Source organism: Primulina tabacum, chromosome 5 (assembly GCF_025594145.1).
Source record: "Primulina tabacum isolate GXHZ01 chromosome 5, ASM2559414v2, whole genome shotgun sequence".
Classification (NCBI taxonomy): domain Eukaryota; kingdom Viridiplantae; phylum Streptophyta; class Magnoliopsida; order Lamiales; family Gesneriaceae; genus Primulina; species Primulina tabacum.
In genome coordinates this window covers 41,620,550-41,648,522 of record NC_134554.1, presented here as the reverse complement: position 1 = coordinate 41,648,522, position 27,973 = coordinate 41,620,550, and the positions used below count along the sequence as shown (strand labels likewise).

Genomic DNA, 27,973 nt, shown 5'->3' with positions numbered 1-27,973 from the left:
TTTTTATATCCCCATTATTATATCTATATGTGATTAATATTAAAAATATACTATTTAACAAAATTATACTTATTCGTATAATGCTATTGAATAAAATTATAAATACAATATAAATAATACAAATAAAATATTAATAAATCGATTAAATTAACTTCTCAAACACGGTTATATGGAATTTGTAATAAAATCAACGGACGATATTAATATCTGAAATAAATGAAAAACATTAATAGAAATTTACACAAAACAAAATATTATTTCTTAATATATAATTATAATATTATCAACGAAATTAAACATTACCTCTTCACACCTCTTCGAATGAAATGAATGACAAAATCAACAAATAATATTAATACAAGGCCGAAGGAGAAAAGAAGGATTTTACGCAAATGAATCGGAGGAAAGAAACATTTTGCGAGAATGAACCGGGGAAAGGAAGCATTTTGGGCAGATGAAACGGAGAAAATGCGCGCAATTTAAAGAGGAAGAGTGACGGATTCCCTAGAATCCGTGACTGACTCTTTTTCTTCATTTTTTAAAAAAATTTAAAATCCACTATAAATTTCTATGGATTGCAATATTTTTGCAAATATCTAATTTTTACAATATTTTACTAAATAGTTTTTTTAATTAATATTACTTTTTAAAAAACCTCAAAACTCAAACTCAAGACTAAACACAAGTCAAATTGGGAATCCGTGACAGGCTGTCATGGATTTAGAATCCGCTATAAATTTCTACGGAAGGCACTATTTTTACAACCATCTCATTTTTACAATATTTTATTAAATAGTTTTTAATTAATATTAATTTTTTGAAAAAGCCCCAAAACTCAAACTCAAGAATAAACACAAGTCAAATAGAAAATCAATCGACTGTCATAACTGCAAGAATATATTATTAAAAAATGAAAGAAAGAAGATCGAGTTTTTTTAATTAAAATAGTAATAAAAACTTTAAAACAAACGCAAGCCTACTCAAATTAAATGAGACATGTTTTTTTCTTCTTCTTGTTTTGTTAATTTAATAAATTTATATAATTGTCACTTTTAAAAATATGTAAAATTTAAAAATAAAAATTTTGCATTTTGAGATATTACATTGTATGTGTCTATATATGTAATTAATAAGTTTATCAAGTTATTTCAAATATAAAACATTGTGCAAAATTATTTTTGTAAAATAAATTAAAAACGGTGCAAACTATGTTTATAAATTATTACCTAAAATTTATATTTTAAATATATCCCGAGAGGAGCGTCTGAAAGTTACCAAATGTGAGATTGCAATGTTAACGGCTGAAAAATAAAAAAACGCGTTTTGTCGGTTTCCATATCTGAATTGGCCCCGCTCCCCTCCGCTCCCATTGTTGAGTTATCAAATACCCCGTAACAGAGTTCTTCCTCCCCGATCCATCTCCTGATTCTCCCGCCTTTTCTCTCTAAAGAAACCCTATTGGATACGCTAAAAATGGCCTTGAAACTCACTTCCAGAGACATTCAAGAGATCGTCTCCAAGCTATCATCCGACAAGGACAAAGCTCGAGAAGTAATCAAGAAGATAGACTTTTACTGGCGTGTCTGTTCAGTTTCTTGGAGGGTAACGAGTTTGAGTTTCTTGTATATGAAATCATCTTTTTACATAATTTTCAATGATTTTGTTTAATAGGATCCAGCAATAAGTAGAATTCATACTTGTATAGTTTCACACAGTTCGTTTGTTTTGCTGAAACATTTCCGATTCATATTTCTTATCTTAGGATGGCATTGAGTCCTATTGTTTAATAGGCATTGAACAATATGTAGAGCTCATTGCCATTCCTTTTGTGTATCTATTTAAAAATGAAGGAAACTTTTTTTCCTTTTCTTTGTATTATTTTGTAAAGTTTGACGGGTCATTACCTTGTTTTATTAATTTATTTTCCCCCTGAAATGGGCCAGTCGATAAACATAAAGATAATTTACTTTCTTTTATTTGATTTTGAATTATTCAAGCAGGGAGTCTCATTCTCTACATGTGTTGTGAACTTCGAATCTTTGCGAGAATTATTGGAAATACTTATAATTGGCTTTTTCCGTAATTAAGTTTAGGGAATTTCATATCCGCCTCTTCAATGTGATTAATATTCTGAGATATTTTTTTCGTGGATAATATTTTGCTCATGTAGTGTATTAATGTTTTTTATCTTTTGGTTTATGAATACAGGAAGGGGTTAAGTTGTTGAATACATGGTTAGAAACCGATAGATCCATTGGATTTACTAGATATTTGTCTGATAAAACTTCAGTGCTTAAGCCTAACGAAGTTCCACATTGTAAGCATATATAACCATCTATGTTTAACCACCTGAAAGATTTCGTTTTATTTTTATTGTTTTGGATGAATTGATGGTGTGCAGTTGCTTACTACTTTTTTGTGCAGCTGAGACTTGGCCTTTTCTTGTCAAAATTTTAATGCAACGTGCATCTTCCGAGATCTCATCCAGCAAGAAGAGATTACGAAGTCAATTTTTGCGAAGAATCTTCGAATTATTGTGCAACGAGCCTAGGATGATGGGTGTTCAGGTTAGTGTTTGAAGTTTTTGTTTCATATGGAACATGAAAGCTATCTGATAATGTTGTGTTTGTTCGCAGAATTTCGTGTGGTGAATAGCTTAGATACCTTTTTAATTTGAATGAATTTTGATGTACTCAACTATCTGTGACTTTATCGTAGAAAAGTCTTCCAAGAGTGATGTTGCTTGTCGGCCGGCTTGAACTTGTCGTAAAGGTCTGTTCTCATTTCATCTTGTCAATCATGTGTAAAAACATTATCCTCCTCACTTCGAAAGGTCTTGTGTTGAATTACCACCAACATTTTCATCACTTAAATTTAGTGAAAAAGAACACAATCTAGATGACACTTAAGTGAAGGAGTCCTTTGCTTTTGTATCTAGTTATTATTATCTTTTTGAAATGTTGCACTAAAGGGGTTGACGCAGCCTTCAAATTTCTCCTTTATCTTTCAAAAGAGGCCGCACACGGTTAAACTTAATTAATTTCTTATGAGTATTATATTGTGTTAATAATTCTTTTGCTTGAATTTACTGTATAACGGACATGAAATATTTTAAATTTTTGATTAACAAATACTCAACATATCTTGTTCCAATGCTCCACCTTATCAAGATTTTTAATTTGTCAGATGCATCTTCTGAATTTACCAATTACATGGAATATAATCTGTCCAAAATTGATATTGAGATTGGTTTATACCTTAGATTGTGTAGTATGATTTTTAGAGATTGAGATAGAAATGATGCAGGTCTTTGTCTTCTTTGTAATTCATAAAATGTATTTTGTGAATTCAAAGCTATTGATTAATTTTGCAAATAATGAATGAAAACACTAAAATGCTCGGAATGTCTCTCATGAACAAAACTGCCTGGAGGGGAGTATGTTATTTTATTTATTAATATATAACATAATTATATTAAAATAGGAAATCTGAGAATGGGGAGGCGGATAAGATATCCGCAGAAGCACAATACAGGAAGTAACAGGGAGGGGATTGTGTTATAAATTTGCTCCATAGTTGAGTTTTTTTTTAAATGATCTGAAATGCTGTTTATAGATTGAATGTTGATATTAAATAAGAAGATACACAAAATGATAAAACAGTATACAGAAATGCTGTTGGGTTATATCATATAATGAAATAAAAATAAAAAATATATAAATGCTCTAGAGAGGATTATATTGTAATTTGTCTCATGTGTGAGTTATCGTGAAATGACAAGATATGATATTGTAGATTGAATATAGATAACAAAATTAAAAACTAATGCTTGAGATGGAATGAAAATCATCCAACGACCAGAAGATAAATCAGATTTCTTATGGATAACAACATAAGAATCTGATGGTTGAGATTGAATGAAATTCATTAATTGGCCTGTAGATCAGATCAGGTTTTTTATGAATAACAAGAGAAGCATCTGTTAGGTGAGATTGAATAAATTCATCCAAAGATCAACATCTATCCGAAAATTTAAAGATAAAAAATGGTATCCAGATTCTTGTTTAAGAGAGAATTATTAAGACCTGCAGATTGGCGAGGGGGGATCCACATGTTTCTGTATCAAAGAAAAGTAGTTATAGGTCATCAATGTAAGATTTATCATTGATGTAGTTTTTTCTGTTTCATTTGATTTCTTCTTTTTTTCAGGCAAAAAAAAATCTTCTTCTACATGTGGCTAAATCACTTTTCAATCATGTGTGGGATGTCCTCAAAGATGTTCCAAGTTTCCAATCTGAATATGGTGTATCCTTCGCTATCTTTTGGAAGTTACATATTATCGGTTTCACATGCGGAAACGAGTTTACTCCAGTGAGTGTACCTCCAGTAACTTGGCTAATACACTATCTATATGACTGTGTGAATTTCATCTGCATATCGGTTTTCAATATGGACAGATCTTGTACTTCTGTACATGGAAAAGGTGGAAAAAAGCCTTAGCACAGAAAATTTTGGTCAAATAAACCCCAAAGAAGAGGTTTTCCGCTTCACCTTGACACTTCATTCACTTATTGAGAACCCTCCTGGAGACATTCCTGATGATCTTCGAGATAACATTATTTTGGGTTTTGTTGGAATTTTTTCTCATGTAAGGTAACACATCGATATTTTTGTATTCCGGTTCCACCTTACACAGATTTCTTATAGTTATTTTATTGCAATAATCGTCAACTTTATAATTTTGTTCTTTTTGCATGTTAGGGATGAGGGAAAAATTTCTCGCAAGCTTGTGGAGTGCATCAATACATATTTGTTAAAGGATGGACCAAATATAGGTGGCAAATCCCTGGAAATTCATCAAGCAGTAAATCATTTCGTGTTTCGGTACTGGTTTGCTACTCATGATGACATGATCGAAGTCTAAAGGTGTCTTGAGCCGTACTAAATTGATGGTTTTGATTTAAAGTTAAATGTCTGTAGTACTTCTAATTTGTCCTTCATTAGTAGGATTCTCTTATTTGCTATGCAAAATTGCAAGTAAGATTAACTAGAGGTGTGGATGACGGTTCTATTTTACTAGAACTTGTGGATGTGATGAGCAAGGAGCTTGATCAAATGAGTACTTCCAGCACTCACCCTGGTTAGAATTACAACGTGCTTAATTTTTGGTGGGTTTATGAAATGCTACTTCTCTGTTCTTGTTTGTATTTTATTTATTTATTTATTATTATTATTATTTTGAGTGACTCAATTAGGGGTGAAAAATGTGGGATTATGACAAGCTCGCAGTTCAAGGTGGCGGAGCTTGCTGCCCTTGTGTTTTGCCGGGTACTTATTGCAGCAACTTAATTGTTGTGCCTTTTAAAGTTGATACTCCATTACATATTTGTGTTGTATTTCATTGGGTTGTGGGCTCTGTTTTATCTTCTGGTGGTTATTTTCAACCTTATTTTATGTTCCGTTGTCGCTAAACTTGTAGCAGATTACTCTGTTAAATTTTGAATAATAGGAAGATGGGAAAAACAACAGAAAAAAAGTGAAAAGTCTGGTCATAAGTGTTGTCGCCATAAACGACGTGCCACAACTTAATTTTTTTCTTCTTGATTTATACAATTGTCGCCACTTCATGCTCGTAAGAGGATATCTTGGGATATTAATGATGGAGTAAACCACTTAAATCAAATTACAAATTGATTTCAATATTGACGATACCAAGTTAGATTCTATCAAATGAAAAATTGAGTTCTGACCCCATTTTTGATTCAACAATTAACATGAATTTAAGCTTTTAAATGAACTAAAAGGGCTTAATAGAATTTTGGATATCAATATGTAGAATTACAATTATATCATATTGAGCAGAAATAAATACGGTATAAAACTGTTGAAGGCTTTTCAGCTGTGATATGATGCAAAAATTTTAAAACATAATGAGAGGGAAGGACAACTGAGAGAACATAAGTAAATAAACTGAGAGAACATAAGTAAATATTAAGTGTGATTTTATTGAATCAAAATTCGATTTCTAATTCTTTTACTTTTTGAAATAGTTTGAGATCCTTTTAGTTGCTTCCATGTATTTGGTATGACTTGAAGTATTCCTCTTTATTTCAATCTTGAGAAAAACAGTTTTCCATATTTATGGTCAAAGGTTACAAGGCAATGTTCACTTTCCAGCTGTGCGCTAATACATATAAAAGCCCAGTTACTGAAAAACGATCCCGGAGGGAGCATGTGGTTGTCCTGATAAAAGAGAGAGTCGTGGAGGGCAAATGGCCATGGTAGGTTTCAACAGAACTTGTTCTTTTGAGTGAATAAAAAAATATAAACATCAAATATCTCAATACTTAACAGTATCCTTTGGGCTGGTGGATGGTGTGATATCATGTTTTTTCCTTGTTCATGGATCACACATTCAATGGCAAATCCGACACAATATTTTTCAATAATTTCCAAATTTGTTTTTCTAGTGTTCACATTTGCATTCATGTTGCTACTTATTATCCACCATCTTGAGTTAAAACGAGCTAATATTCGTGGCAGGCATGCTGCACTTGTTTGTCGCATCCGCAATTATTCTACTCGCATCCGTAAAGATCACTTATTGTTTTGTTTGACAGCATATCTGCAAACTTTGAAAGGTAAAATTCATTGATTTTATTGTGAAATCTTGACTGTTACCTGTAGCTTTATTGACTGGTTTATATTTCATCCTCCGGGGACAAAAAATTTGTGCTCCTGTAGTCTATTTGTCTCCTTCCTGTGTGCTGGAGATGCATTCACATTTTCTTGATATTTTAATCTGGTTAATATCTATACCTCTTCGTTGAGGGAGAGGAGAGCTGTTGTCTGTTTTGCTTTTTGCCTTCATTTCGAACTTATTCTTTTGGTACCAGTAGGGAATTATTTTTTTTCTTGTTAGGGTCTTGCAGGGGCACAATTCTCTTATCTTTGTTGGTTTGGTCATGTGCTTTGTAGATTCTCTTTTTCCTTTTGCTTTTCAGTACATATGTTAATTCATCAGTTTGCTTACTCAAGTGATATCGCCATTCAGACTTGTTTCTAATGTTTCTGTTTTTCATACTTCTGATATCACATTTGCCCTTTCTGGAGTCCGCAGTCAAATTTTGATTTCCGGAATTCGCTTGTTCTCGATTGCAGAATTATTAACGCAACTTTAGAGCATTCTTATGACGATCTGTTCTGGACGTTGCAGTAAGTTGTTCCTTTACACGCAAAAACTTCATTTCACTCTGTATAATTGAGCCTAAGAAATCAGTGTGATATGGTTTGCAACTGTAATAATTTGATGCTTAAACAAACACTATGATATCTTACTTTTTATGTGATATAACTTATTTCTTATGTGCAGAAATGCCTTCTAGTTTCTTTTTTTCTACAAAAAGGAGACCAGAGGTCATCGCATAACAAAGTAAGAACTGGAATCATATTAACACAATATGAGATTCCAGTCCCTAAACAAATCTGACAGCGAAAACATTTTAAACTCCACATTATTTGTAATCCAGCATGGAACCCTAAGTTTAATCTTGTCTCAACACTCTTTGTTATTCATTTTAACTTCTGACCAATTTTGTATTTCATTTGAATGAGTCTTCTTAAGATTCTTCTCACCAGTTTTTTATTTTATTTGAAGGAGTCTGCTTAGACTTTCTTTATCGATGTTTTTTGCTGCTCCAAATGAGAAATCATCGCAGAAGCTAGCTTTTCCCTTGAATGAGGTATATCATATTATATGTATGGAGGAAAAGATATAGTTTTATTCAGTGTGCCCTCCTGGTTTCTTGAAATAATTTTGTTCCTTGGACTTGTCATTTATAGTCATATGCTAATTAAGAAGGATAGTTTTTAATGCAAGCTTTGGTTGTATCATATGTGGGGAAAGATGCAGTCTAGGTTTCTTTGTTCGCTTTTCTTTATCATGGCCAATATCAATCATATATTGTGAGATGGACTCGATTCTTGCTCATCAGTTATTGCGAACATCTTACCTTCCTACTTCTCTCCCTTTCCTTTCCCTATCTCTTACTCTTATTAATAATTTTTGTCTGCCTCTTTCTATCAACGTCCTTTTTGAAGAAAAATGGCTCTGATTAAATTGTTTGTGTTTGGTTGGCGTCTGGGGCTTACTAAGGATAATGAAAATAAACTCCATGAACTTTCTGGACCATTATATGAGGTATCGCGTTTGTAGGATGTCTAATCAGGAACCTGCTTGATATTCTTTTTTCTTTTAATCCTTGTGCATATTTTGGTTTTATTTTTGTAAAAATTCTGCAGGTTGGCGTGTGATATGGAACTGCCTTATGCGGTGTTTGCCAACATTTTGCAATCTCACCTCAATTGTAAGCATCCATTTGTGTAAAATTCCCATCGAGGCATGGTGTAGATAGATCTTTGAAATGCTTCCTTTCCTCTTATGGTGAATTGTTAAGTACAATTCATCTACTTTGCATTTCATATTGTAGGAAAAAGTAGGTACGGTTAGATTCCCTCTCATGAAATCTCAATCTCATGCACTTAAGTTAGGATGGCTTAACACTGTCTTAACACCAGTTTATTCCTGTTTCCATTATCGTATAATGTTCTTCTATTTGTAATTATGATTGGGTGTTCAAGTATTTATACAATTCTGAAAGAAACTTTTCAAGCTCTAAATTCAGTATTACAGGGTTAGTTGTGCTCTCGTCTTTGCAGGTGGATGCTGCTTTTATGCTGCTTTGTAGCATAATGTTGAGCGTAAGATTATAGATAACATTTTGCTTCTCTTATTTTGATTTGATTGTTTCTTTGCTAGTAAAATGCTTGCTTCTCCATGATTTCAGTATAATAACTTCTTTGCTTGGCATTTACCCAGGATACAAAAGATTCATATCTTGTTCCTCTCGAGATATGGGATCTTCGGCTATTTAAACGCACACTTTCAACGTGAGTGATTCACCTTTGTAAACTTTTTGTCTTTCGTGTTGCTTTAGAGTATAAATCTTTCATTGTATGTCATTGTCGATCTCATTTTTACCCTAAAATCCAATGAATAGTTGTTTGATATTCTTTCTTTGTTCCGGGGAGATACATGTTATATATATTTTTGTTCTTTTACTCTCTTGAATATGACCCGTGGTACTGTGAGATGGTTCGTCCAGCTTTTTTGGAAACCTCTAGCTACTTGTAATTTCTAATGCAATTAATTTCTCTTGAGATGCTAAAGTTTTCGCTATTTGGGTCCAACGAAGAATATATGACCTAGGTTGCCACTAAAATATGTCATGCAAAATGATGCTTTAGGGTCACCAGCCATATTTCGGCAAAAATCCTCCGATGCCCAAGAGAAAATATGAAACGGGAGATTATTTGAATGCATAGTACTTGGTGTAAAATTGGCATACATTAGCATACCTTTTAAAGTTTGTGTACAATAGAGGTATAATTGGTTGAGAAATAATAACTCACAAGGATTTGAAGTTCATCTCTGTCCGGAATTATCAGACAATCATTCGACGTGAAAAAGAGAACATGTTCAATCTAGAATTCTGATGTCGATATTTCTCGCCATTGGGACGAAACTACAAATTAAAAGGATGTAGGAGTGGAGTCCAATGAGAAACAACCCTAAAGGTCTGTCTATTAGATGCATGAGCCACTCCAGTTTATAAAAAATGAATTATTCTAACATGGCATATATCATGTCAAGCCAAAGGCATATTTCATAATTCTTGACAGCATTTAATTCACCTTAATATATATCTTAAATGTGAACACTGGTTATATTATATCAGCACTAACCAAATATTAATCATATGTTGTCTCTTAAGCGGAGTAAGTGAGGACAACTTGCCAGACTAGTGTATTAAGTGCATACACCTTTCAAAATAAATTGCAACTCCTAATAGCTTGTGTGACATGGGATTATAGAAGCCTTACTATCGTCCTTCCTATATGCTACTTTTTTAAATTTTCATTTTATTTTGCTTTTAATATTGTTAGGTAAATATTTTACGGAATAATCACCTTATATATCCATTTTATCTCCTCCGTGATGGTCTAATAATTCTGAACACCTTAAATAGTTATTTGATTTCCATGATATCTTCGATGGAATTTGTAAGATCATATTTTCTCATATTTTTTACTATTGCCTTATTTATTTTTTCTTCATTAATATCTTGGGTAGAATTAGTTGGTGACAATTGTTGCTTACCTTAATCTAATCGAATTGTTAGAATTGTTGGTTCTTACCAGACAACAATTGTTCTCAGTGGTGCTGTTTCAAAGAGTTGAGTCTTTAATGTTTAAAACATCAGTTCTTTTTTTTATGTATTATCAAGCACTTAAATTCAATAATTAGTGAAGTGCAGTTTATAGTAAACATTAGGACGGAATTGTTGGTCTTATATGGATGTTACTTTTTTTTTTCCTTTCTGGCAGCAATGTAGTATTTGTTTGTTGACATTTAAGTTACTATACAGTCATAAGGATTTAAATTATGGAGTTACCATCAACTGCATCCTTATGTACAATAGCAATTTTTATTTTATAATTACGAAACTTGTAAGGTTTAGATTCCATTGTCGCCATTAGAATACCATGGTATGTGGAGTTACTTTATAGTATGTTTGAGCGATAAACTAATAACGATTTGATTTTCGCTTATGTTTAAGAGGAAGTGTTTCTCACTGCCTTTTTTAAAATAAGAATGCAAACTGTGGGGTTGTAAAGAAGTAGATTTTTCTAGACTTGTCATGAGATGGCTGATGCACGAATGCAATTTAGTTGAATACTTCCTTTCTTCCGGGGTCAAGTTTTAGAATGCTTTTATGTGATCAGATATTCGTGTTATCATGCAAACTTTTGTTTTAAGGGGAAAATTCTAGTTAAGTGCAGTTTTGGTGAAAATAAAACCCTTGCACAACCAGTATTCAATTCACTGGCTTGAAATTGTTGTGTATGGATCCCCTACAAAAGATTTGTGTTTGAGATTAGTTTTCCACCATATTTTATTGGTGTGCCGTGTGTGATTATGTCAAAGTAACTTGCTGTATGTTCTCTCAGAATATGAAAATTAATCTTTGATTCAGAGTTCAGAATGCAAGAGTATAAATTTCCTTTAGCTGTCGTAATTCTTTTCCGATGATTCTATCCAGTGTCTTGATGTTGGGAAATATACTTCAGGTCTTCTTTGTGCTTCATCTCATGCTACTTCTCCAAGAGAACCTCGCTGGTAAGAACCCATTATACCTCTCATTTTTGTATTCCTATAATAACTGCAAGAGTTCTTTTCAAACGTGTGTATTTGATATTTCTCTCTTAGTTTCTTCTCTTATATCCAACCCGAAACATAACAACTCTGCTGTGTAGAAGCATATATGAGAGTCTTTTCTCATCAACAACTCAAAACAGAATAACTCAACTGTGTTGAAACATGGCTATTAAAGTTTACGTTGTATTTTTCTTTTGATTTCTTTTGTTATTTCAAAGCTGTTATGGTGGTTGGAAAATATCTAATGGTGCTCACTCTACTGTTGATATAGTCAAGAGTATGAATGTATGATGACCATGAGAAGCATACAGGTAGGCATCTTGTTGCGGTTCCAAATTTGTAGTTTTGGAAGTTGGAATTTCTTACTCTTAATATTTATGGCCATGTTTATAGACTTGGTAATAATTGATTGGTGCTTTAATAATTTCACAAAGTATGTGCAAAGGAAAGGGTTGCCATCCCATTATCATAAACTGCGAATAAAATGGTGAATTTGATTTTTGCGTCATTCCCTGAGATGCAAAGCTTGTTATTTTGTGCTTGTTTCCCGTTGCTATATGTCATACTGGATGACTGTGTTAGTTATTCTTCCTCATGTATCTAAGCCTGCAAATTTGTTAGTTTGAATGAAATTCTTGGGATCCAAAAAAGATTTTCCTTCATCTTAACAGCTTTTCTTTATTTTAGCTTTTGAATTCAATTTGAATGGATTACATTTTAAAAGGGTGTTTTCACGTGTTTTCAATTTATTGGAAGGAGCCGGTGTCACATTCTTCTATTTTTTGCTACTTTTGAAATTTTAATAACTGATGGATTTTCACTGTCAGTTATGATAAATTTGTAGGTGAATTTGTCCAATTACTGCCAAAATGTACGATTGCCACTGAATCTAAGAGATCAGCTGCTTCATGAAATGGAAAATCACGTTCTTGAATGCATAAAGGAAGTAGAAATTGACAAAATGCTGCTCTCAGAAGTTATCTACACATGCGCTCTCTTAGCTAATTTCATGTTCTGCTCGTATTCAACAAGGTCAATATTCACTTTCATTGATCCTTCCCATTCTCCGTTGCGGCAGTAGTCCTTTTATATGTCCCATGACTTCACTTAAAAGCTTTTGAACTGTGTTGTATGCTCCTCTGTAAACTTTTAATAAGCTCCAAGTAATTGGGGCTTGAGACAAACCTGCACATGACGGTGTGACATTGTTCATTGCCTGCATGGTTACCTATCACACTCTTGTTCTGGTTTGATTAGAAGGTCGATATTTTCTCAATCACTTGATTGGGGATGCCGATTTTATTCATTCAAATATTTTTTTGGCTTTCACTAACAATTTATAGGCTTTTTGTTTCAATCTGATCTTAGTCATTTGTTTCGTCAAATATAATGTTTTTGTGATAAATTTATTGACACGTTTCTCTTTAGCACTAGTTTGCATATTTTATTATTTCCTTCATTTTTCTCAAACGACTATAAATTTGTATGGATATGGTTTTCAATATTCTGTTGTATTCTCAGAGTGTTTCACGTTTTTTCTTTCACTCTCAGGATCTGAGAAATTCCTCATATCTTTTCTAAATTGGGTGAATCGTTGTTAGGATATCTAAATCATGCCATTTCAATTGTGGAGAAATATTACAATGATGGTTTGTCTGGATGTTTGGAGTGGAACTCCATCATTAATAACATTGACTCGACTGCGACTTCTTTTAAAAGTTTCACTAGCTCGCCTTTTCTTTGCAATTGCCAAGAGAAAAATATTGCAAGTTCTTGATTTAATTTTGGAATTGTTCAATCTTCTGAATGCAAAATTGTATGAAGGATGTTCAGAGTGCAGAAGGAATTCTCAAGCAAAGCCAGACTTCCCCGACTTATCAGACGCCCACTCCATTCATGATCCTTTGCCGCTAAATAGCAGGGAAAAATTGATTTTGGATGTGGAGATGGATATGAACGGTGGGTCTATTGATGTAGAAAGGTTAGGTATTGACGGTAGTCAGACAACTGGGTTTTCCGTTTCTTTAGTGAATCAGAAATTGAATTTCCTGTCAATCATTTCAAGTTTTTTCCCAATTTTATCATTGTTGACGTGGGAAATCATGTTCAATCTTAGGGAAAAAGAGAACGACCACAAGTATCTTAGTCTCATACCTTTACGTTCCATGTTTTTCTTGGCATTTGCTTTATAGCTATCATGCACACAAGTAATTTATTTCTGTTTCGTATTTGAGTAGGTTTTAGAAAACTTTCTATGCATTCTCAGTCGGCATCCTCACTGGTCTTCCTGCAGACATATATAGGATTTGGTATTGTGCTCTTTTTGTCGTCTCTGTCATTTCAATGCAAGCAATTTGGTGACACCATTTGATTATTCTAAAACTACCCGGTCTCTATTTGATTTCCCCTCTGCAGGTTGCGTCTATGACTGATGCAGTAAATTCATATGAAAATCTTAAATTCCCGTGTTCCTACATACTAGATGGCATCTGTTGTTTGGTGGCAAGCCTGTTGCTGTCAAATGGGGTTGGAACTCAGAATATTGTTGCATCTTCCTTTACGAAAAGGGAGTCCGAAGAGGTGTGATAGTTGTGATATGTCTCTAAGCATGCTTGGATGTTTTATTGGTAAATTATTGATGGCAAGTGGGATGTGAGTTCGAGTTGTTAGTGTCAATATTTTTGTTTCTTACTTGATTTTGCTGACTTTATACATGTCATTTTTAGCTTTTGTCAGAACAGTCTTGACGAATGCAATTGTAAGTTAATGTTTAATTTGTACAAATTATTCAGTGTTAAAATAAAAGTTGAAGTAAAAAAGATACAATTGAAGCATAGTTAACTAGAAGTTAGGTCGCGAGAAATTAGGTTTCAGATCAACGAGGACAAACCATGTGAAGAAATTTAGTGTGCGGAATTACTTGAGAAATAGTCATATTTAAAGCTTTCTCATGGTAATACTTGTCAGAAAAATTGTTTTCTTTTTTCTAAATTAGCCTATTGACTTTCAGTGCTTGACTTCTCTCGGAGATTTGGTGACTAAAGTCTTTGATAATAGTCTCTTCGACTAGTATTATCGTGCGAAGCTTGTTAACTGTTTATGCAATTTTGTATTGCTCAGACCACAACTTGCTCAGGTGATTAATCTTTATCCGCATCATGATTTTTAGTTGAGAAAATGTGCAGCTGGTTTATTTATCTTGATTTTCTTTTTCTCAGTAATTAATCTTTAGTCCCTCACTTAGGTTGTCATTCTTTTATTCATTCTTATACAGTTAGTTATCGACAAGCTATTTATGCTGCTCCGAGATCCTGATTATCGAGTTAGGCTTTGCCTAGCTCGTCGGATTGGCGTCCTTTTCCAGACATGGGACGGTCACTTTGAACTCTTCCAAGATGTTTGGTAATTGGCTTGAGATAGACATATTTCCAGTAGCTATGATAATTTATCAAATTTATTGCAGCTCAAGTGTTATTCTAAACGGCCATTGACATGGGTGAGGTCCATTTATAATCTTGTTTGCTTAACCACACTTTCTAATACTTGCTCTACTTATAAGTTTCTTGATGCCGTTGCACATTTTAAGATTGGACGTTCCATACTATATTTTATGCGTGGGCTAATGTTTTAGGCTTTTCTCCATTTTGTACAAGTCTAAAGTAGCCTTGTGTGGTTTAATTAGTGTATCAATTCATTTAGGATTTGCTCGTGTACAATGTGGTTTCTGATATGACTACTCTTCCTTTTGCTTCTAAAATAACATCGTTCTGGAAAATGTCACTGCAGTTCAAATTTTGGAAGGAAATTGGTTACTTCCTCTGGGGAGAAAATAGTTCGAGCACAGGAAGTTTTGTCTGCTGGGTCCTCAACCTCGTCCGATTATGGAAACAATTGTCGTAACTCTTATGCATCTTGTACTGCATGGTGAGAAAAATAGAGTTAGAGGTACCAAAAATATTTAGTTCTCGCGAACACTATTCCCACTAATTGTCATAACTCTCATGCATCTTGTATTGCCAACTCAAAATTTTCAAACTATTCCCACGAACCAGCTTAAAATGATGATTGATGCCGCTTCAAAATTTATTCAATGAATTGTCGATAAATTACTTTTAGCGTTTTGATTTTCGAATTTTACATATAGGCAGTTTTTATTATATATGTTGTTGCTTCTATCGATCCCTCCCAAAGGTAAGAGTGGAAAAGTAAAGTAGCCACGCCTTTATGTTGCATTTGACCTCGGCTTAATTTTCCAAATATCCATCTTTGTTCAGAGAACTAGTCAGTGCTGTGCTTGGCAGTTTATCTAAGGAAACATGCTATACAAACAGGACAAAGGTGATAAATACATTTCTGATTGATTAATTTAATTACATGATACCAACTTTACAAATTATTTTGTGCTTTCAACATTTTTGAAGTTCTTGGAGGAGCTTATGGGGCCAATTCTTTTTAATTGGGTTGCTTGTGGTGTAAGCTTAGTTGCACTTGTTGAGGTAATGTCATATTTTGCATTCGAGGTGTTTAGCATGTAAATAGAAAACTAGACAGTTAATCTGATTGGATTTGCAGGCAAGAGGCATTTTTGCGTCGAATTTGGAACCTATGAACTTCATAAAATATTGTTGTCCGTGGCTGCTTCCGGCTTTGATCTTGCAGGAAGATGCTAACAGCTTAAAATGGGTTGCTAAGGTAGCTAGCCTTGCATTCATTTCCTCTAAGAATGTTGTAGCTTCATTTAACTTTTTGAACATTAATATTATTTTTAGATTTGTATTAAATCTTTGTCCAAGTTATTTTGGTTTAGATGTCTTCTATGTTTTCTTAATGTGGTGAGGTGTTTGATCTAATTAATGTTAAAAATGATAGTACCTCGAGTAAACGATTTTAGCATAGGGTAGTTGTATGTCGTGTTCACTCGATGTGGATTGATCTTTGCGAATTGATAATATCCATGTCAGGATCATAAGATGACATTTTTGCTATTGAATATCTTGAACTATATATGCTGGTTTTTATTATTGTTCTTTTTCCCAGGTTGCTTGCCAGCCTTGTGCAGCTTTAGTTAAGAGTCACTTTGTGCATATCTTTTCTGTCTGTATGGCAATGCATTGCAGTAAGAAAGCTGGGTGGGAGAGGGGATCAAGAGTGCTGGAAACTTCTATTTTACTTATCGTTCATATCTCTGAACATGAAAGGGATGAACTCATTAACAAGAAAGTGGTACTTTCACTTACTGCCTACAACTTTAGTTTTAACTTTTAACATCTCATGTTGAAAATCAGCTGCATTCTATTTGATACTTTTTGCATGAAGTTAATGTTGTAATTGTGTTTCTTTGAAATATTTTTCTTTTATACTAAATTGTGGTAAAAATGAACTAATCTGAATAAAATCTTTGTCTGTTACACGTATGTATCAAGTCTCAAAAAGCAATTTTAATTCTAATTTATGAAAGCGTTTTGTAAATCAATGGTATAATTTGCATTCAATTAAAAAGTTCATTTTTTATGCTTGACCCGCCAAAAATTGGAGTTTTTTTGAAACCTAGTTTGAACTGTGTGTGATGTTTCTCAGCATAAGTGGATAATTCACACCTTGAACTAGAAAAGAACAAGATGATTTTTGAAGATTTAGAATTCTTTAGAAGAATGTTGGGACAAGATTAAGTTTAGGGTTTCAAGTTGGATCTCTAAGAATGTGGAGGTTAAATCGTTCTCGGTCTCAGACTTGTATAAGAATTGAAGTATAGTATTACGTTGACTCGTAGTACGAGTCTTACCTTACTATGCATGGACCTTTGGTCTGTTTTTTGTAATTAATATCTTTTGATAATATAATATCGTTTCTTTTTTAAAAAAACTAGTGCGAATAGCTTCGTTGTTACTTGGAAAACATGATCAAATTCAGATTGTAACTTTCTCATCGCATCCAAGTAGTAGGTGCATTTTCTCTCCTTGTTTGTATTGATATGGATAGCCATCTTTCTCCCAGAAAATATCGATTGAGTATTTAGGGCTATTGCAGTTGGTGCAAGGACGAGTGTTGGCCCTGTATTATTTTTATTGATAGCCATTGCAGAGGCTTTAGAATGATCATTTAATTTAATATTAACACTGTCAGGGACTCAATCCATGGGGCCCAGCCCAACTCAAACAAGAATCGAGCAGCAAAAATCAAGGATGTGCTATATCAAAGGTTTACTCATGGAAAGTTTAGAAAATAAGGAGTGAGATTGATTGGATTTTTATTTACTTTCCTTTAATAAGTGCTAGAAGCTCGAGCTTAGATAGGGGAATAATGGGCATATTTCTTGGATGCCAGTTTAATGCTTATAGTATTTAAAGGGTTGCTGATGAAAGAAATAAACATTCGGCTTTTCTCAAAAAAATATAGCTAATATTGAGATCGCGAGGTTCTCTCAAACGAGCCTCGAACATCCAAAAAAATAGGTAGACAAGGTAGAAAAAGCCACAAACAAAATCTCAGAGTTAAACGATCAACCTCTTCACCGACCCATAACCCGATCCTTTACCCGTGCTCATTACAAGTTGGTATCAGAGCCAGTAGTTATGGGCGATTTGCAAGCAATCCAACAGCAACTTACGACCCTCTTCAACCTGTTCAAATCCGAAAGAGAAGACCAAGCACGCAGACAAGATGAACAAGAACGCAGCCAGCAAGATCTACACAAAAGGCTTGAAGAATTGGCTGCTCAAGTGTCAAAAACAAGCAAGGACAGTGAGGATAGCAACGGAGCATCTGATTCACAGGCAAGAGATCAGCGCAAAGCCAATGAGTTGGGGAACCTGAATCAATTCATTCCCAAATATTCCAGGATGGATTTCCGGACATATGATGGGTCAACCGACCCCATTAGTTGGATAAGCCGATGTGAACATTTTTTTCGCCATCAACGCACACCCGAAGATCAGCGTGTGGGGCTTGCGTCTTTTCATCTGGAAGGAGACGCTCAACTGTGGTTCTTAAAAAACTTGAGCGAGATCGACCCGATCTTACATGGGAGTTTTTCGCACAGTACTGCCACGTGAGGTTCGGACCACCGATTCGCACCAACAAACTGGGAGAACTATCGAAATTGCGACAAATAGGCACGGTGGGAGAATACCAACGTCAATTTGAACAACTTTTTGCACGAGCTTCCTCCCTCACAAGCGAGCAAGAAGTGGAAATTTTCATTAGCGGCCTACAAGAACACATCGCGATTGAGGTAGACATTCACCACCCAAAAGATTTAACAACTGCTATAGGCCTTGCCCATTTGTACGAAAGACGCACGGGAAGCCTACGACAAGAACCCAATTATCCAAAAAGACGTAACATCCCAACAAACACACGACCATCGATCACGAGGCAATTGAGCAGATCAGAGATGGAGGAACGACGCTCAAGAGGGTTGTGCTTTAACTGTGATGAACTGTTCGTTCCAGGACATCGTTGCAAACGGTTGTTTCGTCTAGAAGTGGTCAGAACAGCGACCCAGAAGATGAAGTTGACACGATTAATCCAGACGATCCAGGCATCTCTCTTCACGCCATCACGGGAATCAGTAACGCCCAGACTATGCAAATAATAGGGTACATCCAATCGATACCTCTCCGTGTCCTTATTGATTCCGGCAGCACGCACTGTTTCTTATACTCCAATTTGATCTCACAATTGAACCTTGAAATATCGCAACAAGGAGACATATCTGTGAAGGTCGCAAATGGGAAGAGTCTACCATGTTCAGGGATGTGTTCGGCTGTTCAGATTCAACTGGAAAATCATATCTTCCATGTTGATTTTTACGTCCTCACACTAGGAGAATTTGGCGCTGTCATGGGAGTAAATTGGCTCCGCTCTTTATGAAGTATCACGTGGGATTTTGAAAAAATGCAGATGCAATTTGTAAGAGAAGGCATGCTGGTTACGTGGCACGGAGACCCATCCTACATTCCGTCACACCGAAACCTCTCGGCAACTATACTAGAGGAGGCACCCCTTACACAGCTACAACACCTTTTGTAAACCTACAACAGCCTGTTCGAGGAACCTCAAGGACTCCCACCCTCAAGAGGATTCAGCCATAAAATCCTACTGGAACAAGGTACCAACCCCATTCTTGTTAGACCTTATCGATACCCTCATATGCAGAAAGATGAAATTGAGAAGCAATGTGATGAGATGCTACAAAGAGGGATTATTAGACCTAGCTCATCCCCTTTCTCCTCATCAGTATTGTTTGTCAAAAAATCAGATGACACTTGGCGCTTTTGTATCGACTATCGTGCCTTGAATGCAAAAACAGTAAAGGACAAGTTCCCCATTGCGGTGGTCGACGAATTATTAGAGGAATTACACGGCGCTGAATATTTTTCAAAATTAGACTTGCGATCCGGCTACCATCAAATTTTGATGGACCCCGGTAGCATCTACATGACGGTCTTTCGCACCCACCACGGCCACTTTGAGTTTATGGTGATGCCTTTTGGCCTCACTAATGCGCCTTCTACTTTTCAAGCTTTAATGAATTCAATTTTCGGCGGCATTTTACGGAAATTTGTTTTGGTTTTCGTTGATGACATCCTCGTTTACAGCACAACCTGAGAAGATCACATTTTCCATCTTCGTAATGTCTTCACAATCCTGCAACAACAGCACTTATTCCTTAAGAAATTCAAATGTTACTTTGCTCAAAAACAGGTTGCTTACTTAGGACATGTGGTTTCACGGAAGGGGGTGAGTGTGGATGAAAATAAAATAACAACCATTCAACACTGGCCACAACCCATGACTCTAAAGGCACTCCGGGGCTTCCTCGGACTAACAGGGTACTACCGCAAATTTCTGCAAAACTATGGAGTTATTGCTGCCCCCTTAACCAATATGCTGCAAAACAAGGCTTTTCATGGACAGCTGATAGCCTGCATGCCTTTGAAACATTGAAGAAAGTGCTCACTTCTACACCCATCCTTGCTCTTTCCGATTTTTCCATACCTTTCATCGTGGAGTGTGATGCATCAGAAACAGGAATAGGGGCTGTACTTCAACAGCAAGGGCGCCCCATTGTCGCCCTCCGCCATAGGAAACTACCCGCCTATGAAAAGGAACTCATTGGACTCATCAAAGCCGTGCGTCACTGGCACTCTTACTTTTGGGGAAACTCCTTCATCGTTCGTACGGATCATTATAGTCTCGAATTTTTGCTCGAACAACGTATTTCAACCTCTCCACAACAACAAGGGATAAGCAAATTAATGGGTTATGACTTTAAGGTAGAATATCGGGCAGGAAAATCAAATGTCGTGGCGGACGCACTTTCACGCCTAGGCGAGGAGGACGGCTGTTTGATGGCCATTTCGAAACCACAGTGGGATTTTCTTGCAGCCATCAGAGAAGCACACTCTAATACACCAGAAGTACAACGCAAAATTCGAGAGGTTCACGATGGAGAGGCTTTCGGACCATGGGAAGTTAAAAACGACATTTTATTGTTTAAATCCAAAATCTACCTTCCTCCACAATCACCATTAACTGCCCCTATTATTGCAATAGTACATGAAGGCTGTCATGAAGGCTACCAGCGCACTATCCACCGCATAGGGCGAGATTTTTATTGGCCAGGGATGAAACGTCAAGTCCAAGCAGTAGTGTCCAATTGTTCCACATGCCAACACAACAAAACGGAAGCAATGAAGCCAGCTGGACTCCTACAACCTCTGCCCATCCCTTACCACATTTGGGCCGACATCTCAATGGATTTCATTGAAGGGTTGCCTACCTCACAAGGGAAGACTGTAATTTTCGTGGTTGTCGATCGCTTTTCTAAATATGGTCACTTCATTGGCTTAGCCCATCCTTACACCGCAGTTTCAGTCGCCAAAATCTTTTTCGACAACATCTTCAAGTTACATGAACTCTCAAGGGGCTTCTTATATCATGTGATCTTGCGATGGTTGGTGTTAATTTTCTGTTACTTTTCTGAACAGTTACCTTCTGAATTTGATTGGTCAATTCATTGGTTGCGACTGTTTACTTGATCAATGTTGTTGTATAATTTCTACGCTGCTCAATATATCAAGAGATTACCCATCAGGGGAGACTATCAGAGTGCTTGGTGAACTACTTCAGGCAACAACATATTTTAATCTCTTTTGTTCATTTAATGTTTTATATTATATTTTTGCTGATAATGTTTTATGATTTATGCTGACTTAGTTGTTTCACTTGATAGTTTTTTAGTGTCAGAGTTGGTCGCATGTTGCATCCCTTGTGGATCTAATAAGAAGCTATCCGTAACTACATCATCCCGAGCTGTATTACTTCTCCAAAAACTTACCATTGGTGCTGATTCATCTATGGTTGAATACATAAAAGTATGATCTATGTATCCTTGATTGCAATGATAGATTTCAGAATATACACGTAAAATTTTAATGCTGTAAACTATTTCTTTACCACAATCACTTTCACAGCTTTTAATGGCAATTGATCATTATTGTTGGTCAATATCTTCAATCAGGAACTAGTGGCATTCCCTGATTTCGATATATTTAATGAAATACAAGACCTCCACCAGAAAATACGTCAAACCTACTCACCGAGGGTTCACTTACTGAATGTAAGCAAGTGCTACCTGCCTCATGTTTATTGCCACTGGACCATAATGTTCAAGCCGTTTGTGTTCTTCATTCATATCTTACTTTGTTATAAGAGTGTTTTTAATCTCTACAGTTTGTAAAGATACCTCACTATGTCCCTCCAAGATTACTTCTCTGCAGGTATGTCCTTTACTCTCCCAGTTCACATTTTTTTGTTTCATAATATTTCTACTGCTGAAACAATATGGTGAAATATGGTATAAACACAACATCTTATTTCTCTTTTTATTTTGTTCTGTAAATGTAATATTTCTTTGGCTTAAACAATTTAGTGAAGAGTATAATTGACACAACTTCTTAGTCACAGTGAGTGCGGTTGGTTTTTTTCCTTAATTACATGTTTTAAGATTTTCTAAATTGGTAGCATCGTTCTTTTGCTTCATTAGAGGATGTTTAGGAGAGAAATTAACTACTTCTATCTAGAGATAGTTACAAAATCTTGTTTATCAAATATTCTTGCAGTCTGGAAGCATTGCATAAAAATATTGGGTCAAGTGGGACGAGAGATGAACAAATATGTATGTAATTAACACTGGAATTTTGCCATTATGTACAATAAGTCCGTCCTTGCTGATATCCGTGCTACTCTACAAACCGAGTGAATTTTTCAGACGAAGCTCTCGGATACTATATAAGCCTATATAGAGTTTTTTCTAGTTTGAACGCTTTAGTTTACTTTTTATTCTTGATCGCCATTAAGAGATACATTCTTTACATGAAGTTGTTGAAGAGGCCAATCCAAGTTGGCTGCCATTAGCAAAAGGAGCAACATCGTGGTAAGTTTTACAATTGGTGCAAAGGTCTCAAAGTGATCTACACCATGAGTTTGTGTGAAACCTTTGACTACAAGTCACTCCTCATATCTCTCCAATGAACGGCCATTGTCGTGTCTTATCATGAAAATCCATGTACAATTAAAGGTTGTTTTCACTTGGTAGTGTCACTGTATTCCAAGTGCTGTCTCCTCAAGCAATGCATCTTTCAACTTTGGAATTTTAAGAGCTTCACATACGTTTTTTAGATTTTCTGCATTGGACACTTTTGAAGTGAAAACAATAAAAAAAGAAATCTTTTCGTAAGAAACAAATTTTAATAAAGGATGTTTTGTACATGACTTGGTAGCTTGTCAATGAATCAATGGGCTCAGTCTGAATAATTGAAGGAGATGAGGGATCATTTGATAGGTTCTAACAGTTGATTTGATTTGGGTTCAGAGTAATGACTGAGTGACAGAGGAGAGTCCTTGGGTTCTTTGAAGATGATAAGTCGTACTTTTGGGGAAAGAAGAAGAAGCCTTGGGGGGCCACATAGCAGTGCATAAGCATTTTTTACAGGACTTAGACAAGGAAGCTGTAAATTAATTTGGCTGGAGATATTAGTGAATAGTCTACAGATTCTCTCCTGAGAATTGATCGAGGTCATAATGTGTTTTTTAATAATGTTTTATCTAAACTGATCAAGGTCCTAACATGATCGAAGCATATGAGAATCGATCGATCCACAATCGGATGAATCCAATTAAACAAAAGTTATTCTCCAGAATGTATCAAAAGTTTATGCTCCAGAACTTATCTTTTTTCATAAACTCCTCATCAAGTGGTTTGTGGGCTAGAGCTTTGGAAGAATTGAGATTGGTTTGGGTGGTGCCGAGATCAACACAAGATTTATTTACTACGGATCTTGGACATCTTCTTGGCAAGAGGGCAAAATTATTTGGAGAGTGGTGTGGTACATGACATATGTTGGTCTGTGTGCTTTGAGGGGAATATAAGACTTATTGACAACATTGAAGAGGCCAGTGAAGAGATTTATTGAGAGATTGGACTTTTGTGTATTGTTGAGATGATCAGAGTCTTGTTTAGTTTTTTGTCGTGAGTGGATCACTAGTCTGCTTATGTTAATTAAAAGCCTTTGTATTTAATAAAATATCGTGTCTTATTAAAAAATTAATCTTTTTTCATAAACTCAATATGATTGTGTTCATTGAGGCTTTGTGTTTGTTTGATTTCTAGTTGTTAAGGGACTTGTCCAGAACTTCAATTTTAGTGTTATTTGCTCAGGGTTTCTTTCAACTGAAAATGGTCAACGGGCTTTGATGCAACTGCATTCCTTTGAGAGGTTAGAATGTATTTCAGACTTTCCATTATATTTTATGCTTTATATTTATGATTTATGTGCTCTTTTTCCTATGACCTTGTCTTTTGCTGATCGATTAGGAATAATGTCTCATTGTCTTGGAAAGGTCGATTTATTTGAACTAAAAAAAAGTTTGGCATCTTTATGGTGGTCACGACTGAATGATTGCATTACGTCTTTTGAGCAAATGATATTTTGTCAGTATAATTAAATGAAAGACTTTCTTTCATATAATATATTGTTTTTATTAATTATATCAATCACAAAGTTATGAAGTGCAAAAGCAATTGTTTAGATATTTCATCTTGTTGCTTTAAATATGTACCTTTATGTCATGCTAAATATTTTGTAGCTGCTAAAGTGGGCTTGACTTTTGATTTAACATAAAGAATACTTCATATTTTTCTGAGACGGTCATCGACAAATGTTCAAGCGGCCTAATATACCTGAGTGACTGAAATTGTGGTGATATCTCATTTTTAATAAATATTTTCTCCAAAAGTGTGTTTTTTAATGCTTCGAGTTTCTCTTCTTCTTTTTTTTTTAATGAATAACATCCATTAAAATAAGTTAAAAAAATTGTTTTGTTCATATACACTATGCATCCCGAGGAGATGGCAAATATTGAACCAATAGAACCAACGATACCATTACCAACTACACGGGGCATACCTACAAGCAAAGATGATCATATCCACACACATCATAGGAAAAAATAATTAATATAATCGAGAGTCTGTATCCATATTGGCAAACATCAAAGGATAAGGATCTTGATTTTCCTAATGATATCCTTGGGACACGGCATTTCTTCTTAAAAAATATATCGATTGCGTGCATTCCAAATGTTGTAGACACGTGCTGCCACCGCAATACGTCTAAACTTAACAATTTCGCTGTTTGTGCATTTTTTGTGATAAATAGATTTAATTATGTTTTCCAATATATAATCATTCTAGGTCCACTCAAAAGGTGTTAATTTGGAGCTTATGCAGAGACTTATTTCTAATCTACAAAGAAAGTTTACAGGTAAGTTGTTACCGAGAAAGATCGTTAGCTCATATTTTCTCCGTGAGATTTCTCCTTCAAAAATATCACTAGTGGCAAAGTGCCATGTGTTTTTCCTTCATCTCTATGCTAGCACATTAAGCAAATCTTGCTGCTGGGTGATACTTTTAACCAGCTGTACTCGTTTTTTTTTTTTAAATAAATTCATTACAGAAACTTTGTAACAAACTTCTGGTGGAAATTTAGGAGTTTCCTGGGTCCATATAAATTTCATAGAACATAAACTGATAAAGAGAGGAAACCTTAGCAATAGCAATGGATATGGAAGTGACATGGATCCCCGATTGTCTAGGTCTGTATTTATGCCTGCTGGGAAGGCAATGCCTTTTCTGTGTACATCTCATGATGACACTGGTGAGTAGTAACAACTAGCAATAGAGTAAATGTGACCACCAATTCGACTAATAAAAAGTAGTCTCAACAATTTTTTCTAGCTGAAGCATGGGTTGAACCTTTCATGTATGAACTGAAATTCGAATGACCTCGAAGAAATTTAGTGAAGGCATGCATACACTTAGACAGACAACACAGATATTCTCTTACTTACATCCTGATTTTATTTCCTAATTTTTCAGCTGAATCAATTTCTATCGAGGATTCAAATGTGGACAACTTTGGATAAAACATTTGAAGCGTGGATCTGTCCACTTGTATATGCAGTTATAGGTTATTGCAACGATCTCATTTTAAGGTTTTATACTAGTATTTGAGATAGTTGCTCAATTCCTGCTTTACTATTTTTTTCCATTGGAATTTTCCGTAAATCAATCATGCGGCTGATCTATTTTACTGGTTGCTTCAGATTATGTCAAGACATTGTGCTGGTTAAATCAGAAGTTGCAGAATTTCTGTTCCCATATGTCATTGTCAATGTTGCTGGGAGAATGGATTTAGATGTGGATCTTGCAAACTAATCTCTTTGAAGGTTACTTACTCTGTTTTATGCACACCGGTCTTTACATCATGGTATCATTTGTTCTCAACAACTTAATACAAACAGTGTTTGAGAAAAATACATTCACTAGATTTCTTTCCTGCTTGCTTTATTGTGGGAAGGTGTCCACCAAAGGCATGATTGTTCCTTGTAGCATAAGGGTTTCTTAAACGCCTCATTTTCCCACTTACGTTTTTTATTTTAGTTGCCATGCGTACCTTTCTTTCCCAAGTTCTCTGGTATTTTTTATGATGTGTCTTTTTTACTTGTCATTTCAACTAAAATAATTGAAAAGAGCGGATCACGTGAGAGGCTAATAAGTATCAAACCCCATAAAGGTAAGTTTGAGTCTCTAGGAGCTTGATACTGAATGTAAAAAATGATTAGCCTTGGCATTGCAAACATAAACGGGGAGCATATTTTATGTAATTTGATTTCCAGAAGAGTTGTCTTAATTTCCTTTATACGCTCAAGAATGTCTTGGTATGTTAAAACGAAGTTCAGAATTGTTGGTGCTTTTGGAATGGAAATGGATGTATTTGAAATCAACTCCTCCAGGTGAAATATTTTGGGTTGCGTGTTTTGGTTTCCAGATTTAGAGTAGTAGCAATTGCATGAGCATTTTAAATATATGACCAGTGTATCAAAGAATTGACTGATTGATCAATATGACCTCTGAGGGTAAGGCACTTCCTGCATTACTGACTGATATGCATTGACCTAGTTGCTTGCTTTGCTAGTTGTGCATTGTTGTTTGTTTTGAAATTTGAATTGAGATTGCTTGCTTATTCTTGTAATTGGAAATTATATCGGCATATCATGACAAATTTTTGTTCAATAATTTGCGTAAGAAGATAAATTTGTTCAGTTTAAAGGTTATTCATAATTTTATTAAGATCTATTAGAGGAATAATTGCATATAACCAAAAAACAAATCTTGATCTTTGTTGATTTGTAAGTTATTCTCTCATTTTATACAGGTGCATGAAAATATATTTATCGAGTCCAATGCCTCGATCAAATCAATTCAGATATTCTTGCATGCTCTAAATGAGCTTCGACTGTGTCATGTAACGGAAAGAAAGTCTTCTGTTGTTCCTCAAAAACAGGAAAGCTCGAAGGTAGAGGTGCTAGACAACCTGCATTTGTGCTTTGAATATTGATTTATGATTGGATTAATGTGATAAAAATATAAGCATTACATTCTAAAGATATTCTGAAACATCAAAAAAAATAAAGATTTGTCTGCTTGCTAAATTGGGGCATATGGGTTCAGGACCCTATTCAAATTTGAATTTAAAAATAAATTGCCACCTTCTGATCAAATACTTGTGACCCCAACTTTGGGACAATACGCTTGGGCTATGTTTGGTAGTCATGATAAGGGAATGATTATTAAATAATCATTTATTATCTCATGTTTGGTTCATTTTTAATTTAGAATGGAGGCCCTTGATTATAATTGAAAGCCCTCATTATTTATGTTATTTGTGTGATTAAATATCCCTCCTCAAAGGTGTGATAATGTATAATTCTTGAATAGTGATAATGATATTGATGATATTTAATATTTATTTAATTGCAGTTATTTTTATTCAGTAATTGAATAACTTTTTAATACGCATGGTGGACTGTTTTCATTCGCATGCATGTGTGTGAGCATTTTCAAAATTAGCTTGAAATTTTTTTTCCTAGCAGTATTTTAGTAGCACGAGTCGTTTCAACCGTCATATTTTTAAACGATGGTGGCAAGTCGGGGATGGTCATTTGATGCTTTTCATTCAACCTTATCCATATTTATGAAGGCATGTTATGTTGATTATCATAATTATTTATAAAATTAGACTATTCTGCAAATCACTGTTTATATTACACTGAAATTCAAAATGTTAT

At 34.9% G+C, this 27,973-nt stretch overlaps 1 pseudogene; it reads left to right on the top strand.

Moving 5' to 3' along the window:
• The first annotated feature begins 1,291 nt into the window (after positions 1 to 1,291).
• Positions 1,292 to 27,659, top strand: LOC142544487 (serine/threonine-protein kinase ATM-like; annotated as a pseudogene).
• Positions 27,660 to 27,973: the final 314 nt, after the last annotated feature.